Raw genomic sequence first — 18,733 nt, forward strand, 5'->3', positions numbered from 1 at the left:
TGACCGATGACATCAAACAGAATAACCCCTTCGGCGTCCCAGAGAACCGTCGCTAACACTTTACCGGCCGAGGATGCGCCTTTGAACTTTTGCTTCAGAGGAGAGGTAGTGTGGCGCCACTCCGTGGACTGCAGATCGTTCAGAGGGATGGATCCAAATTTTTTATCATCTGTAACGAAGTTCGACAAAAAAATTTTCGCGATCAGCTTTGTAACGAGCAAGCAATTCCGCACAGATGGTCCTTCGTGTTCTTTATGGCCTTATGTTAGGCGGCAAGGAACCCAGCGAGGACACGCCTTTGAGCACCCTAACTGGTGGATGAATGTGTCAGTACTACTAACAGAGGTGTTCAGTTGTGCAGCGAGGGGTCTGATTGTGATACGTCTCTCACTTCGAATGAGAGTGTCCGCACGTTCTAACATTGCAGAAGTCACAGCTGCGCGTAGCCGGCCGGTACACGGAGATCCGACAGGTTTGCGCGATATTGTTGCGATGCTGACTCGCCGTGCTTTTGTTCACTGCAAGGTCTCCGTCACATTCTGCAAGCACCTACGAATATCTAAGAGCCTCTTGCTTTCCGTTGAAAGAAACTCAGTGACAGATTTCTGCTTCGCACGCATTTCCATTAAAGACACTATTTGGAAGGTCACATACACTAACGGCCATTAAAATTGCTACACCACAAAGATGACGTGCTACAGACGCGAAATTTAACCGACAAGAAGATGCTGTGATATGCAAATGATTAGCTTTTCAGAGCATTCACACAAGGTTGGCGCCGGTGGCGACACCTACAACGTGCTGACATGAGGAAAGTTTCCAACCGATTTCGCATACACAAACAGCAGTTGACCGGAGTTGCCTGTGAAACGTTGTTGTGATGCCTCGTGTAAGGAGGAGAAATGCGTACCGTCACGTTTCCGACTTTGATAAAGGTCGGATTGTAGCATATCGCGATTGCGGTTTATCGTATCGCGACATTGCTGCTCGCGTTGGTCGAGATCCAACGACTGTTAGCAGAATATGGAATCGGTGGGTTCAGGAGGGTAATACGGAACGCCGCGTTGGATCCCAACGGCCTCGTATCACTAGCAGTCGAGATGACAGGCATCTTATCCGCATGGCTGAAACGTATCGTGCAGCCACGTCTCGATCCCTGAGTCAACAGATGGGGACGTTTGCAAGACAACAACCATCTGCACGAACAGTTCGACGACGTTTGCAGCAGCATGGACTATAAGCTCGGGGACCATGGCTGCGGTTACCCTTGACGCTGCATCACAGACACGAGCGCCTGCGATGGTGTACTCAATGACGAACCTAGGTGCACGAATGGCAAAACGTCATTTTTTCGGATGAATCCAGGTTCTGTTTACAGCATCATGATGGTCGCATCCGTGTTTGGCGACATCGCGGTGAACGCACATTGGAAGCGTGTATTCGTCATCGCCATACTGTCGTATCACCCGGCGTAATGGTATGGGGTGCCATTGGTTACACGTCTCGGTCACCTCTCGTTCGCATTGACGGCACTTTGAACAGTGGACGTTTCATTTTAGATGTGTTACGACCCGTGGCTGTACCCTTCATTCGATGCCTGCGAAACCCTACATTTCAGCAGGATAATGCACGACCGCATGTTGCAGGTCGTGTACGGGCCTTTCTGGATACAGAAAATGTTCGACTGCTGCCCTGGTCAGCGCATTCTCCAGATCTCTCACCAATTGGAAACGTCTGATCAATGGTGGCCGAGCAACTGGCTCGTCACAATACGCCAGTCACTACTCTCGATGAACTGTGGTATCGTGTCGAAGCTGCATGGGCAACTGTACCTGTACACGCCATCCAAGCTCTGTTTGACTCAATGCCCAGGCGTATCAAGGCCGTTATTGCGACCACAGGTGGTTGTTCTGGGTACTGATTTCTCAGGATCTATGCATCCAAATTGCATGAAAATGTAATCACATGTCAGTTCTAGTATAATGTATTTGTCCAATGAATACCCGTTTATCATCTGCATTTCTTCTTGGTGTAGCACTTTTAATGGCCAGTAGTGTATGTCGCTGCCACCTATCAGAATTTCATGAAACTATAGAGGATTGAAGGGGAGTATTCCACGATGTCCCACAACGAATTCCGTGTTTTTTCAACAGAAATTGTCCGATTAAAAAGCTGTGTTGCTTTACTTATTGAACGACCCTCGTTCGTTTTACGTCACTGTTTGCAACCATAGCAATATAACGTTTTCACTCCTCCTTCCATTCCCCATCATTGCACCTTTACAGCCGGCCGGTGTGGCCGAGCGGTTCTAGTCGCTTCAGTCTGGAATCGCGCAACCGCTACGGTCGCAGGTTCAAATCCTGCCTCGGGTATGGATGTGTGTGAAGTCCTTAGGTTAGTTAGGTTTAAGTAGTTCTAAGTTCTAGGGAACTGATGACCTCAGATGTTAAGTCCCATAGTGCTCAGAGCCATTTGAACCATATACACCTTTACATGAATCCTCATTTTACATTCCATGTATTGCTTCTTCCATTTGCTCTTCCTTAGACAGCTAACTATACCTGTTTCACCAAGCAGTTTCCATGGTGGTTGCTCACAGAGTTTCCAGATCACTTCCTCTCCACAGTTGGAGAATGGGAGCCATAGTCCTAGATTTCTTCTCGTTTGCTTCAGTGTTCGGTTCGCTTTTCTTTTTTTAATGTTTTTTCATGGGTTGCTCGACAGATCATAGTCTCCTCGGAATAAGCGATCTTTCTTGTATGGACACTTCCGTTCCATTTTTTGCCTGCCATGGCTTCTTCTATATTGGAATTATTGGACAATCTATTTCGTTGTGCGATATCGAAATTTTATTACGTCCGAGTCCGCCTGCGTAACTGAATGATATTGTGTTTGCCTGCCATGCAGCGGGCCCGGGATCGATTCCGACTGGGTTGAAGACTTTCTCCGCCCGTGGACTGGGTGTTGCGTTGTCCTCATTATCATCGCCCAATGTGGCGTCACCTGAAATAAGACTTGCAACTCGGCGGCCGAACTTCCCCGGTTGGGGCCTCCCGGCCAACAATGCCACACGATCATGTAATTTTTTTTAATTACGTCAAACATGCTTAAAACGAACGTCATCTCTTCAAATGTAAGAATATCCTTTTGGAATTCATTTTCAAATGCGTTGGAAAACACTTTATTGCGGTAGAAAATTTTTGTCAACGTTTTCATTTTTGTTTTTATTTCCACTACGCCTCTTAATTGTTGGTTTAGGCACATCACTCCTCTTTAGATGTACTGTTACAGCTAAATGCAATTCATATGTGCTTCATTTTCCATAACGGCTTTCTGTTGTATTCGGAGTTGCGAATATGAACAAACTTTGGCTGTATGTTGTAGTGACGACAACGAAAATTTGTGCCGAAGCAGGATTTGAACCCGGTTTTCCCACTTTACACGAGCCGTTGCCTTAACCACTTCAGCCATGCGAGCATGAATCACAACCAAAGCCAAACTTCCATATATCGTCGTCCATGTGTCACAACCTGCACTCGTACGTTACGTACCGTATAATCCCATCCTGGAAGGACACTTCATTGAGAGTCGAGGGCTTGTATTGGCGAATAAACACGAAATAGTAGTGCATGTGTTATTAAGCAGTACGATACAATATTCCCTCGCACACGCACGTGTGCTGGAAGAAACATTGCATCGAAGTTCTCTACAACACAGCCACTGCTATTTCGTACGTTTTACATATGTCCTCATTCATTTAATCCATCACTCCCCTATAGATGTGCTGTTACAATTAAAGGCAATTCATCTGTGCTTCATTTTTCATAACGGCCTTGTGTTGCTACACTGAAATACGAAATATTTATTAGTTAATTGCTTAGGATAAAAATACGTTACAAAGTTCGCGACATAAATGTTAAATACTAAATTACATTAATAATGCTAAGTGCATGTTTTAAAGGTCATTATATGAGGAAGTTTCTTAAATTATACCGGTGGAATATCGGAAACTTATAGTGGTAAATTATAGACAATGTCACCATTTTCTATTTGTCAGTTTTGTACATACGAATCACAATGAATACAGATTCATGACTGTCTGAAAACTAAGTTTATTTCATGTATAGATAAAACATTATGTTGCCACTTATAACAGTAATTCTCGTCTCCACTTACACAAAAACATTTATGGAAAGTACAGCAAAATCAGTGCTGTCATCAGACGATTTGTTCCTCAACCCACAGAACTCATAGCTGACGACGTGGCCTCGAGAAGCACGTAGTTTTTGCTGATCTCGCTGAATGTCAGATAGTACATAGAAGATGTACGAATTTTACAATAATGGCACTAATTTAGAGCCGATACAATATAGACAAGTCTCCCCTGCCTGTAAGCAAACGTTTAAATGTCGATTCACATTTGACGGTACAGAACGCGACACACACACCATCGAAACATTCCACAGTGCATTTCATTCAAACAGGCTGTTAACGGAACGGAAAAGGACGGGACAGAACGGAACGCCATGGTCAAAGTTTCTAGGAAAGAAGGTTTCGACGTTGACGTTGGTGGTGGGTTCAAATGGCTCTGAGCACTATGGGACTCAACTGCTGTGGTCATTAGTCCCCTAGAACTTAGAACTACTTAAACCTAACTAACCTAAGGACATCACACACATCCATGCCCTAGGCAGGATTCGAACCTGCGACCGTAGCAGTCGCACGGTTCCGGACTGCGCGCCTAGAACCGCGAGACCACCGCGGCCGGCATTGGTGGTGGGAAAAGTGTCATCGTCTACTAACATCAGAGGAATTGTCTGACGCAAGTATAAGGAATCCTATACGTGCTGGTTCAAATGGCTCTGACCACTATGGGACTGAACTTCTGAGGTCATCAGTCCCCTAGAACTTAGAACTACTTAAACCTAACTAACCTACGGACATCACACACATCCATGCCCGAGGCAGGATTCGAACCTGCGACTGTAGTGGTCGCGCGGTTCCAGACTGTAGCGCATAGAACCGCTCGGCCACTCTGGCCGGCCTATACGTGCTACCTTCCAGTCAGTTAGCCTACTACTGGATATTGGGAAGTGTATGGCAGGGTCCTCGCAGATCAGAGATAGAAAAGATTAATATGATTTTAGTAAACTGCAGGAGCACCCAGGGAAAGGTCCCAGAATTAATATCGCTTATTGAAAGCTATAATGCACAGATAGAATTGGGAACAGGAAGCTGGTTGAAGCCAGACGTCAATGACAACGAAATCCTAAGTTCAGATTGGAATTTTATCGCAGGGATAGGTTAGTCGCCAATGGTGGCCGCGTATTTATTGCAGTAAAAAATTCGATAAAATCTAGCGAGGTTATCACAGATTCCGAATGTGAATTACTCTAGGTGAAATTATCAAAGAACTGTCAAAAATGGTGATCAGATGCTTTTATAGACCACCGGGGTCAGGATCTATAGTTGAAGAACGCTTCAGACACAGCTTGCAGAATATCATTAGTAATTTTCCTGATCGTGCCGTTGTAATAGGGGTCGACTTCAACTTACCAGGTATAGATTGGGAATGTGATGCCATCAAAACTGGTGCTAGAGACAGGGAATCGTGTGGCATTGTTTTGGATGCTTTGTTCGAAAATTACCTTGAACAGATAGTTAGAGAACAAACTAGTGAGGGTAACGTCTTAGACCTCCTGGCAAAAAACAGACCTGGACTTATCGAATCAGTTAACGTAGAGGAAGGTATCAGTGATCATAAGGCTGCGATAGCATCTATGACGACGGGTCCTACAAGGAATGTTAAGAAAGGTAGGAAGATATATTTGCTCAGCAAAGGTCACAGGATACAAATTTCAGAATATCTCATAAGTCAGCATCAAATATTGGGTGAGGAGGACGAAGATGTGGAGAACAAGTGGAAAAAATTCAAATACATCGTTCAATATGCCCTAGACATATATGTTTCGAGTAAGGTTTTAACGGATTGGAAAGATCCACCATGGTTTCATAGCCGCGTAACAAAAGCGCTACGTAAACAAAGATTACTTCATCTCAGATTCAGTTAAGTAAAAACCTAACTGACAAAAAAAAACTGAACGAAGTGAAAATGAGCGTAAGGAGAGCAATGTGAGAAGCGTTCAACGATTTCAAAAGTAAGACGTTGTTAACCGGCGTGAGTAAAAACCCTAAGAGATTTTGGTCCTATGTAAAATCAGTAAGTGGGTCACAATCATCTATTGATTCTCTCAGTGACCACACCGGCACCGAAACGGAAGAAACAGAGAGATGGCAGAAATATTGACTTCGGTCTTCCGAAGCTGTATCACCGCGTAAGATCGTAACGCTGCCGCTCCTTTCAATCGTTGTACGGCCGTCGAAATGGCAGATATTGAGATAAGCGATCGCGGAATTGAAAAGCAGCTAAAATCGCTTAGTAGTGGAAAGGCTTCAGGACCAGATGAGATACCTATAAGATTCTATAAAGATTATGCGAAAGAAGTTGCTCCTCTTCTAGCAGTAATTCATCGTAGATCGCTTGAGCAACGAAAGATACCTAACGACTGGAAAAAAGCGCAGGTCATTCCCGCTTTTAAGAAATACCGTAAGACAGATCCACACAATTATAGACCTATATCGTTGACGTCAATCTGTTGTAAAATTATGGAACATGTTCCATGCTCAAGAATTATGACGTTCTTGGAAAAAGAAAAGCTGCTCTATAAAAACCAACATGGATTCCGAAAACAGAGATCCTGCGAAACTCACCTTGCTCTGTTCCTCCATGAGATCCACAGCGCACTGGACTACGGCGCTCAGGCTGATGCCGTGTTCATTGATTTCAGTAAGGCATTTGACACCGTCCCGCATTGCCGTTTAATGAAAAAAATACGAGCTTACAGAGTATCGGAGCAGGCCAACGATTGGATTCATGACTTTCTTGCAGACAGAACTCTACACGTCGCTCTTAACGGAACTAAATCGACAGATGTAAAGGTAATATCCGGGGACCACAGGGAAGTGTGATAGGACCCTTGCTGTTCACAGTACATATAAATAATCTAGCAGAAAGCGTCGGATGCTCTTTAAGACTATCCGCAGATGATGCAGTTATTTATACCAAAGTAGCAACGCCAGAAGATAGTAAGAATTTGCAGAACGACCTGAAGAGAGCCGGCCGGGGTGGCCGAGCGGTTCTAGGCGCTACAGTATGGAACCGCGCGACCGCTACGGTCGCAGGTTCGAATCCTGTCTCGGGCATGGATGTGTGTGATGTCCTTAGGTTAGTTAGGTTTAAGTAGTTCTAAGTTCTAGGGGACTGATGACCTTAGAAGTTAAGTCCCATAGTGCTCAGAGCCATTTGAACCATTTGAACTGACCTGCAGAGAATTGATGAATGGTTGAGACTCTGGCAGCTGACCCTGAACGTAAATAAATGTAACATATTGCGCATTCATAGGAAAAGAAACCCACTACTGTACAGCTACACTATTATTGAGAAACAGCTGGAGACAGTGTCTGTCGTAAAATATCTAGGCTTAATTATCCAGAGCGACCTTAAGTGGAATGACCATATAAAACAGATAGTTAGAAAAGCAGACACAAGACTCAGATTCATCGGAAGAATCTTAATGAAAGGTACCTCACCCACGAAAGAAGTGGCTTATAAGGCGCTTGTTCGCCCGATTCTTGAGCATTGTTCATCTATCTGGGATCCCTGTCAGGTAGGGCTGATAGAGGAGATAGAGAAGATCCAACGAAGAACGGCGCGTTTCATCACGGGATCGTTTAGCTGGCGAGAGAGCGTTACAGAGATGCTAAACAAACTCCACTGGCAGACGTTGCAAGAGAGACGTTGTGCATCACGGAGAGATTTACTACTAAAATTTCGGGACAGCACTTTTCAGGAGGAGTCACACAACATATTACTTCCCCCCACATACATCTTGCTTATTACTACGAGGAGAAAATTCGAGAAATTAGAGCCAATACAGATGCTTACCGACAACCATTCTTCCCACGCACTATTCACTAGTGGAACAGGGTTGGAGGGATCGATATTGGTACCGAAGGTACCCTCTGCCACACACCATTAGGTGGCTTGCAGAGTATGATGTAGATGTACAGGGTGACACACGGGAGACAGACGGTTTTGAACTGTGTAGTACTGAGGGAGCGGTGGTGGGAGGTGGTCGTGGTGGGGATAGTTCTGATCCACACAACACGCCATTTCATTTACTCAGTCACTATGAAGCAGTGGGAGTTGCAACGTCGAGTGTTTGTCTAGGACAGTTTCGTGAAAAGTAGTGAGTCTATTATTACTTCACAGCGATTGTTTCGTGTGCGGTTTAATGTCGGTCGACATGGAGCTGTTCCGAGCCGTAACACAATCCTCAGGTGGGTGAAAAACTTCAGATCAACTGGAAACATACTGGATAAGAAGCATCCCGGCTCGAGACGCAGAGTAACGACACCAGAAAATGTTGAAAGGGTAAGGCAAGCAGCAGTCTGAAGACCAGGACGGTCAGCTAGACGTCATGCTAGTGAGTTACGAATCAATCGTGAGTCGGTTAGACGAATTTTGCATAAAGAATTAAAATTCCATCCCTACAAAATGCTCATTGTCCAACAACTTAAGGAAACTGATTTTGCTGTACGAGAAGACTTCGCTTACAGAATGCAAGTGATTGTGGGATCGCATGAAAATGAAAATTTATTGATGAGCGATGAAGCTCATTTTCATTTAAACAGGACCGCGAATAAGCAAAACATACGTTACTGGGCTCCAGAGCATCCACACCTTATCCACCAGCGTCCTCTGCACTCAGAAAAAGTAACAGTCTGGTGTGCTCTTGGCTCTGTTGGCATTATTGGACCTCATTTTTTTGAAGAGAACAGGGCCACAGTTACTGTTAATTCGGTTCGTTACATTCGTATGCTTGAAACATTCTTGAAGCCAGAACTAAGAAGACGGCGAATCCCTTTAAAACGCGTTTGGTTCCATCAGGATGGGGCAACATCGCACACTGCAAACACTTCAGTGACAGTTCTTAGACGCATGTTTCCTGGCCGGATTATCTCATGTTTTGGCAATGTTCCTTGGCCTCCCAGGTCTCCCGACTTGTCAGTATGTGGCTTTTTTCTGTGGGGGTACCTTAAGAACTGTGTCTATAACCACAAAACACGATATTTGGACGAGTTGAAGAATGCAAACATTCAAGAAATTGCTACCATCCCTGCAGAGCTTTCAGTCCGTGTGATGGAGGATTTTGAGAAGAGACTTGAGTCCTGCATTTGAAATGATGAACATCTCCTTGGCGACATTATTTTTCACAAATAACTTTGTTAACTGAAATGGCAAATAATGAGCTTTGATTTTGTGTAAATAAACATGCATTAATTTTAAAGTTGGCTGAGTATTATTTCATTAAAAACCGTCTGTCTCCATTGTGTCACCCTGTATATGAGATGGAGGAAGAGTACCGGGTGCTCGATGGTATCGTCGAAACAACTGTCGATGACATCGTCATAGATACAGCCACATCCGAGAAAAATCGGATAGACACACAAGAATGTGACAGTGAAATGGCTATGCGAAGGTACCGGTATCTTAAGTATGACACCGTCAATAAATGTCCAAAAAATTCTGCCGTCCATCTGCATTTACGTCCACGTGACTACTCTGCAGTTAAGTGCCTGCAGAGGGTTCATCGAACCATCTTCAGCTATTTCCCTACTACTCCACTCTCGAACAGCATGCGGGAAAACAAACACTTAAATGTTTCTGTCCGAGCCCTGATTTCTCTTATTTTGTTATGATTAGCATTTCTCCCTGTATGAGCCAACAGAATATTTTCACATTCGGAGGAGAAAGCTGGTGATTGAAATATCGTGAAAGGATCTCCCGCAACGAAAAACGCTATTGTTTTAATGATTGCCACACTAACTCGCATATCATATCCGTGAAACTCACTAACCTATTTAGCGATAATACAAAACTAGCTGCCCTTCTTTGGACTTTGTCGCTGTCCTCCATCAATCCTATCTGGTAAGGAACCCATAACGCTGAGCACTACTCTAACAGAGAACGGACAAGCGTAGTGAGGCAATCTTCCAAAGGCCTCTCACATTTTCTAAATATTCGGCCAATAAAAGGCAGTTTTTGGTGCGCTTTTGCCAGAACATTATCTACGTGATCATTCCAATTTAAGTTCTTCGTGATTCCATATCCAAATCTACATATACGTATCAACTTTGTAATTTGCCCTTGAGTGCCAGGCAGAGGATTCATCGAACCATCTTCAGTTATTTCCCAACAGCTCTGCTCTCGAAGAGCGCGGGAAAAACGAACATCAAAATCTTTCAATGCGTCCTCTAATTTCTCTTATTTTATGACGATGATGATTTCTCCCTATGTAGGATGACGTCAACAAAATACTTTCGCATTCAGAGGAGGCAGTTGGTGATCAAAATTTCGTGAAAAAATCTCGCCGCAACGAAAATGCCTTCGATTTAATGATTGCCACCCAAACTCGCGTATTGTATCTGTGACACTCTCTCTCTCCTATTTCAGGATAACAAAAACGAGCTATTCATATTCGAACTTTTACGATGTCCTCCTTCAATCTTATTTGTACGGATTTCATACCGCGTAGCAATATTACAGAAGGGGACAGACAAGCCTACTGTAGGCAGTCTACTTAGCAAACCTGTCGCATCTTTCTAAATGTTCAGCCAATAAAGCGCAGTCTTTGGTTCACCTTCCGCACCACATTTTCTAGGTGATCGTTCCAATTTAAGGTTCGTAAATTTTAGTCCCTAAGTATGCAGTTTAATTGATAGATTACGTCGCAAATTTTACCCTATTTCTTGTGTTTCCTTTACTAGCGATAAATGTACGTATCTGTTGTAGTTAGGATCTTCATTACGAACAATATTTAAGCGATCTGAATCTTCGTGCCTAACTTCCATGAGTGTGTACTCCTGGTCTCTGCGCTTCAGCCGGGCAGCGAGGTGTGGCGTCATTGGGAAGTTTGTAAGTAGGCTGTTTAGATTTTTATGTTGGTAACGCCACGTAGCGCTCTGTATGAAAATCACCGACTGTGCTGTGTGCAGTCTGTGGCTGGTTGGACTCATTGTTGGAATATTCGCTTGTGTAGTGTAGGGCTGTTGGATGTGAACAGTACGTAGCGTTGGGCAGGTGGAGGGGAGCCGCCAGTGGTGGATGTGGGCCGAGAGATGCCAGAGATCTGGACGTGTGTTCGTCAGAAAAAGGAAATTTGTTTGATTGGATGTCACAAAATTATATATATATTATGACTTTTGAACGCTATTAAGGTAAATACAATCTTTCATTCGCTACATATGCCTATTAGTAGTTAGTGCCTTCAAGAGTTAGAATCTTTCATTTAGCTGGCAGTATTGGCGCTCGCTGTATTGCAGTAGTACGAGTAACGAAGATTTTTGTGAGGTAAATGATTCATGAAAGGTATAGATTATTGTCAGTCAGGGCCATTCTTTTGTAGGGATTATTAAAATCAGATTGCGTTGCGATAAAAATATTGTGTGTCAGTTTAGTGATGATCAGAGTAAGTAAGGGTAAGTAAGGAGAAAACTATTTGATTTCGTTGAGTTTTGCTCAGCTGTTTGAAAATCAAATAACGTAGAAGTTTACCAGCACTGTCATTCTTAATTTTTTTAAGGGGACGTGTCAAGTTTCACTGATGAGAATCACGCAGTCAGAATTAAATCTTCTAGGTTTACAATAAAATGCGCCAGCTTTTGACAGCTGTCTTCGTCATCATTATTAGGAGTAAAACCTAATGAAGGCCGGGGCTGACTCGGTGTTCCGGTAATATAAGCATGGCAGTAGTGTCTGCAATGTTCCATTGCAGAGGTCCTCAAACTGCGTCCGAATCAAGTGTTTGTGGAGCCCGCGGTTTGCCTTATGTTATAATGATATGCTTCTAGTAACTAGCAGCACAATCCATAAACGTCAACTAACGTAAAGAGCTTGTTGAGGGAGTATTTTTCTTATTCAATAACAAACAAAAATACTTACAGAGACGGTAATATTTTAAGGCGTGCTTAATTTTAATCGACGTTGATAAATTGGGACCTGATCTAAGTAAAGTTTGCGGCTTACGTCGGGGGCAGTGTAATACATAGCGCAGCCACTGTGCAGCTGACACCGATCAGCTGCTACGGTACAAATGTCAAACAGAAGCAATATGGATTCGTGAATGCGCATTGTAGAGACGGTCATCTTAAAATGTTGCACATGTTTGTAGTAATATGAAACAAATGAATGCTGTTGTAATCCAATGTATTACTCGCACAAAAAAAGTTGACACGGCTCGGTGGCTCATGAGAGCCGGCTGTAAATGGGAAATGCCTTTACGGTCGCTCCCATCAGCCACCGCGCCGAGTGTCAACTTTGCGCGTGTAATATTAAGTAAAAGAGAAATGACATTGAAAACATTTAATAAACATTTGTGATCGTGACTCATATTGCAGTTACTGTATTCATTAATGTAACGTACTAATTTATGTAGGTTATCAATTTACAGTACGCTCGCTAGAGGAGGCGTGGTAAAGTATACAGTGCCACTGCTGTCAATGAGATTGTCAGAGGAAGCTTATTACGATATTGTTTAGAAAAACTGTTTTTAAGTCGTTTGATGTAAGATAAGTCATTCCTATTATTCTTGTTACGTCAAATGTATGGAGAGCAATAATTTGCACAATTTCAATATTTCAAAAAACGTAGTTCCTTGTTATTTATTTCAGTCTGATAGTTTCTTCTGTGGATCACTTATGCCGACATGGCGTCCGATTGGAAAAGTGATCACACTACTCGTTGGGAAAAGTCGCCAACGTGTTCACCATAGTAATAGCTACTTCCATAACAAACCCTCAATATATGCAAAGCTATCATCCGCATTCTATCCATTTGTGACAGTTTTTCAATCAATTAAGTTGTGTTATTTAAAATCGTCTTTGTTTTGTTATAATTGGCGCAACACAAAAGTCTGATTGCAAACTGTCTGCTGCAGCCGCTTGGTATTGTTTCAGATCCTAGCGCATGAAGGCGCTTAGAAAACGTGCCCGGACACCAGAAAAACAAACGTAGGATCCTCTTGCGATGGTACTGGCCATAGTACCCATTTACGTACAAAAACACTATGTAAATCTTTAGAAAAATGCAATTAGTCCCAATATGCAGGGTGCGGCAAATAAAAGTAGCCCGGAGAGTGGAGTTCCAGTGACAAAGAAACCCAGTAGGGGAAAGGAAATACAGTACTAACTTGACTATAGCAGATGTTGAAAATGATCACCATTCTCTCTTGGCGCTTTTGGGCCCTGGTGATCAAGTTGCTGAAGGCAGATGAAGCTGGACTGCTGGAATTGTTGCATCCTCATCCGAAATGTTCTGCTGCAGTTCTTGAAGACTATGAGGGTTGTTGCGATGCACCTTAGACTTGAGCGCTCCCCACACAGAGTAATCGCAGACTGACAGGTCAGGTGGCCTGGGTGGACAGTAGGGCCGCCGACCTTTGCTAACAGCTCTATCAGTAGTAAAGAAAATGTGCTCTACAGTTCGGCCGGCTGTTTCTCCATCCTTTTGGAAGTAACTGTAGGTCTTTTCCTCCTCCATTAATGCTGCCACAAATCACGTTTAATCGTATCCACTAGTCCGTTCCACTTTTATTTGCCTCAGCTTGTATTATTTTCGGGTTCGATTCCCGGCGGGGTCAGGGATTTTCTCTGCCTCGTGATGGCTGGGTGTTGTGTGCTGTCCTTAGGTTAGTTAGGTTTAAGTAGTTCTAAGTTCTAGGGGACTTATGACCACAGCAGTTGAGTCCCATAGTGCTCAGAGCCATTTGAACCATTATTTTTTGTATTATTTTCTCTTTCGCTTATAAATATTTGATATGATACCTCAACGTGTAGATTCAAAATATGTAAGTGGTAAACTTCTATCAATAACCATGGTTTGGTGAAAATTGAATTTCTTTTAATGGTTGCTTTACAACTCCCTCCCCCCATGGCTACACAGCCCAAGGTGTCGCCCTATAATGTCAGTATTGGCCCAAGTAAAAAAAGTTTGATAATCACTGTTCCAACAGAATGCCGAAATGACACGAGCACGTGAACACAGTTTGGGCAACTGCATCTCCAGCCTACAGCGGAATCGAGTGATGAAAGATGGCGCGAGAGGCCAACATCGCGTTTGAATCTGCCACTACCAACTACGAGGGTTGGAACTTAAATAGTTAAATAGTGGCAACTATTTATTCACAACCGATGCAAAAGAGTTACATATTTGCACCTACACTCCTGGAAATTGAAATAAGAACACCGTGAATTCATTGTCCCAGGAAGGGGAAACTTTATTGACACATTCCTGGGGTCAGATACATCACATGATCACACTGACAGAACCACAGGCACATAGACACAGGCAACAGAGCATGCACAATGTCGGCACTAGTACAGTGTATATCCACCTTTCGCAGCAATGTAGGCTGCTATTCTCCCATGGAGACGATCGTAGAGATGCTGGATGTAGTCCTGTGGAACGGCTTGCCATGCCATTTCCACCTGGCGCCTCAGTTGGACCAGCGTTCGTGCTGGACGTGCAGACCACGTGAGACGACGCTTCATCCAGTCCCAAACATGCTCAATGGGGGACAGATCCGGAGATCTTGCTGGCCAGGGTAGTTGACTTACACCTTCTAGAGCACGTTGGGTGGCACGGGATACATGCGGACGTGCATTGTCCTGTTGGAACAGCAAGTTCCCTTGCCGGTCTAGGAATGGTAGAACGATGGGTTCGATGACGGTTTGGATGTACCGTGCACTATTCAGTGTCCCCTCGACGATCACCAGTGGTGTACGGCCAGTGTAGGAGATCGCTCCTCACACCATGATGCCGGGTGTTGGCCCTGTGTGCCTCGGTCGTATGCAGTCCTGATTGTGGCGCTCACCTGAACGGCGCCAAACACGCATACGACCATCATTGGCACCAAGGCAGAAGCGACTCTCATCGCTGAAGACGACACGTCTCCATTCATCCCTCCATTCACGCCTGTCGCGACACCACTGGAGGCGGGCTGCACGATGTTGGGGCGTGAGCGGAAGACGGCCTAATGGTGTGCGGGACCGTAGCCCAGCTTCATGGAGACGGTTGCGAATGGTCCTCGCCGATACCCCAGGAGCAACAGCGTCCCTAATTTGCTGGGAAGTGGCGGTGTGGTCCCCTACGGCACTGCGTAGGATCCTACAGTCTTGGCGTGCATCCGTGCGTCGCTGCGGTCCGGTCCCAGGTCGACGGGCACGTGCACCTTCCGCCGACCACTGGCGACAACATCGATGTACTGTGGAGACCTCACGCCCCACGTGTTGAGCAATTCGGCGGTACGTCCACCCGGCCTCCCGCATGCCCACTATACGCCCTCGCTCAAAGTCCGTCAACTGCACATACGGTTCACGTCCACGCTGTCGCGGCATGCTACCAGTGTTAAAGACTGCGATGGAGCTCCGTATGCCACGGCAAACTGGCTGACACTGACGGCGGCGTTGCACAAATGCTGCGCAGCTAGGGCCATTGGATGGCCAACACCGCGGTTCCTGGTGTGTCCGCTGTGCCGTGCGTGTGATCATTGCTTGTACAGCCCTCTCGCAGTGTCCGGAGCAAGTATGGTGGGTCTGACACACCGGTGTCAATGTGTTCTTTTTTCCATTTCCAGGAGTGTATTACTGTCCTTGAAAGTAGTCACCAGCGTTGTGTAGAACCCGTTTTCCGCGATGTGGAAGGCGTAACATACCGTTAGCAGAGCCTGTTCTGTTGATGGTGCGAATGGAGCGGTCTACTGCCTGTCGAATCTCTGGAACAGTTCGGAAGCGAATGCCACGAAGTGGTTCCTTCATCTTCGGAATCAAATCAAAGTCACAAGGACTTAAGTCGTATTACTGTTCGTTTTTGGCGCATCACCTGCGACCGCTTTGCGAAAGAAGCGGCGACACTTCCTGTGCAACCCATTCACCATTTTGCACGACAATGCCCGGGCGCATACAGCGCAAACTGCGACTGCTCTGTTCGGTCGATGGGACTGGGAAGTACTGTACCATCCACCATACTCCCCGGACTTAAGTCAAGTCCTTAAGTGAAGAGTCCTTCAATACAGAGAATTGTATGGAATTTGTTACTGTAAGTGCCGAGTTTGATTCTACACTAAAAGAACGTTTAGCAACTTCTAGTCTTCCACGGAACCTCAGCAACTATGCAGAATGATTTAGTAACTTCTGTTGCTGATATATTGAAAGATGAGATTTACGACGAAGTTCAGAGAACAGATTTTGTTGCCATCATGCTCATTAAGACATTGGAAGTGAGCCACAAGTTGCAGCTCTCGGCTGTGTTGCGATTCTTTTCTGTGTCACAAAAGAGTCGTAGAAAGATTCGTTGGCCCTATTTGGTCATGTAAACACAATGATGGACAGATGGAAATGAAACTATAATTTAATTGCACAGACATACGATGGGGTGTCAGTGATGTGTGGCCACGCTAATGGTCTTAAAACGAAAGTATTAGGAAAGTACCCCAAGATCCTCTTAGCACGTTGCTATTCTCATGTTATTACTTTAGTACTTCAACGGTTTCTAGCGTCCAACAAGGAGTCTTAAATCTAAACCATTGTTCTTTTCTCATTCTCTTAAAGTGCTGCACGAACTTTTGGTGTTCGTATCAAGAAAGCTTTCATCAATTCATCAATGGAATTTTACTTAGAGACCTATCCATATAGCAGGTAGCAACAAAAAAGCATTGATAATGTTTTTGAACATGCCTCTGAAAGTGGACATCAGACCATTTGTCATAAATGACAGCTAGAGGATTTTCTGGCTTTTAGAAGGATTTAAACAACATATTTGTAACAGAAGTGTTGTCAAACTTGATGGCATTTTCAGATGTACTGTTCAGCATATTCCAGTCCATGAATGTTGACTTTTTATATTGTAGTAATAAGATAGTTGAGTTTCAGCAACAGCTGCAAAAGGAAAGAGAGAACTCTGAATTGTTATGGTCATCTATTTTGGATAAAAGTGGGGGTGAAGAACTTAACACCAATAAAAAGAGGTAAGCTGAATGATGAATCACGTGAGAATTATTTTCTCATCTTTTGAGAACTTGCAGTATTTCATTTTGATAGTCTGTGGCGCCTCTAGCGTAGAGCGCCCTATCTTTGATTCTGGCATCTTTGGATTACCTGTGTTCTATAATCTCTCGGCGCGCAACTTTTGTTCTGCCATGGTTGTTCTCGCTTGCTTCAATGTCAAAAGTGTGTTATTACCCACCTGCGATATGTGATACCCACAGTGGTGACCCTGACATCATCGTCGTATGTTCGTGAGTTATTTTGTGCTTCTCTTCATCATTTATGGGCTTTGTGTGCCAGCCCACATTGTCTTCAAAAAAATGGTTCAAATGGCTCTGAGCACTATGGGACTTAACATCTGAGGTCATCAGTCCCCTAGAACTTAGAACTATTTAAACCTAACTAACGTAAGGACATCACACACATCCATGCCCGAGGCAGGATTTGAACCTGCGACCGTAGCAGTCGCGCCGTTCCGGACTGAAATGCCTAGAACCGCTTGGCCACCGCGGCCGGCCATTTGTCTTCAGAACAATGGATCTACCAGTGTCTTTTGGTGCTGGTGCTACGCATCCTATCAACTGTGCTTGTTACCACGAGTGGTCAAGTGTACCTAATGTGTGTTTGGTTAAAAGTGAACCATTATCTACACCCAGCAATGCCGGCGGACACTTAACCTTAACCAGCACAATACGGCCACTGTCAAGTGTGACTATACAGCAACGGCCACTACATGGACAGTGTATGCTGCCTAGTGACATCATGGATGATAACCCACTTAAGGACGTTGTGTTTTACCCCTCAGCTACGCAGTCTCCTTCAGTTTGGTTTGATGTGCTGACGAAGTTCCAGAATTGTGATTCAGACATTCCAATGCATGGGGTTGCACATTCTTATATACCTAGTGTCACAACACCTCTCCTGCACACTGTCTCGGCGACACTGGTCACCTCAACAGCGCCATTTTCCATGACCGTCGTGCTGTGGGTACACTTCGATTGCCTTCAGCCCACTTTTGTAATGGCACCGGCCATTCCACCCGTGCCGGTTACCGGATCAGCCTCCCCACGGCTGCACCGTGGCCGCATTCCACCTGCTGTTGCAATGGCACTGGGTGTTACACCAATGCCGTGTTCGTCGTCAGGTCTGCAGTTGGGACACACCGTGCTGACCTTCACACCTGCTCACTCCACACTGTGTGCTACATGCAGCCACCCCCCACACAGACCTTGGGCGATGCACTGTCCACCGCTACTGCATCCCTGGTGTCAGGGGCTTCCTGCTCTGCACACATGGATCTTCATCTGCCAGTGCTTCATCAACATCTGTTACCTGGCAGGTTTCCTAAGCTGCCTGCTTTGCAAAAAGATAACACTAAGACTTGGTTCGCATTAGTGGATCACCTACTGGATATACACGGTATTTCAGACAATGATACACATTTTTTCTGCCTGGTGAGTCACCTTCATGTGCATCCCAACCTCATCAGTGATCTGTTCCTCTCACAACCCGCCTCGCTCAAGTATTTGATGGTGAAAGCACTGCTCATCAAGTGCCTTTCTCGCCCACT

This window comes from Schistocerca nitens, chromosome 5, assembly GCF_023898315.1.
Source record: "Schistocerca nitens isolate TAMUIC-IGC-003100 chromosome 5, iqSchNite1.1, whole genome shotgun sequence".
NCBI classification, from domain to species: Eukaryota; Metazoa; Arthropoda; class Insecta; order Orthoptera; family Acrididae; genus Schistocerca; species Schistocerca nitens.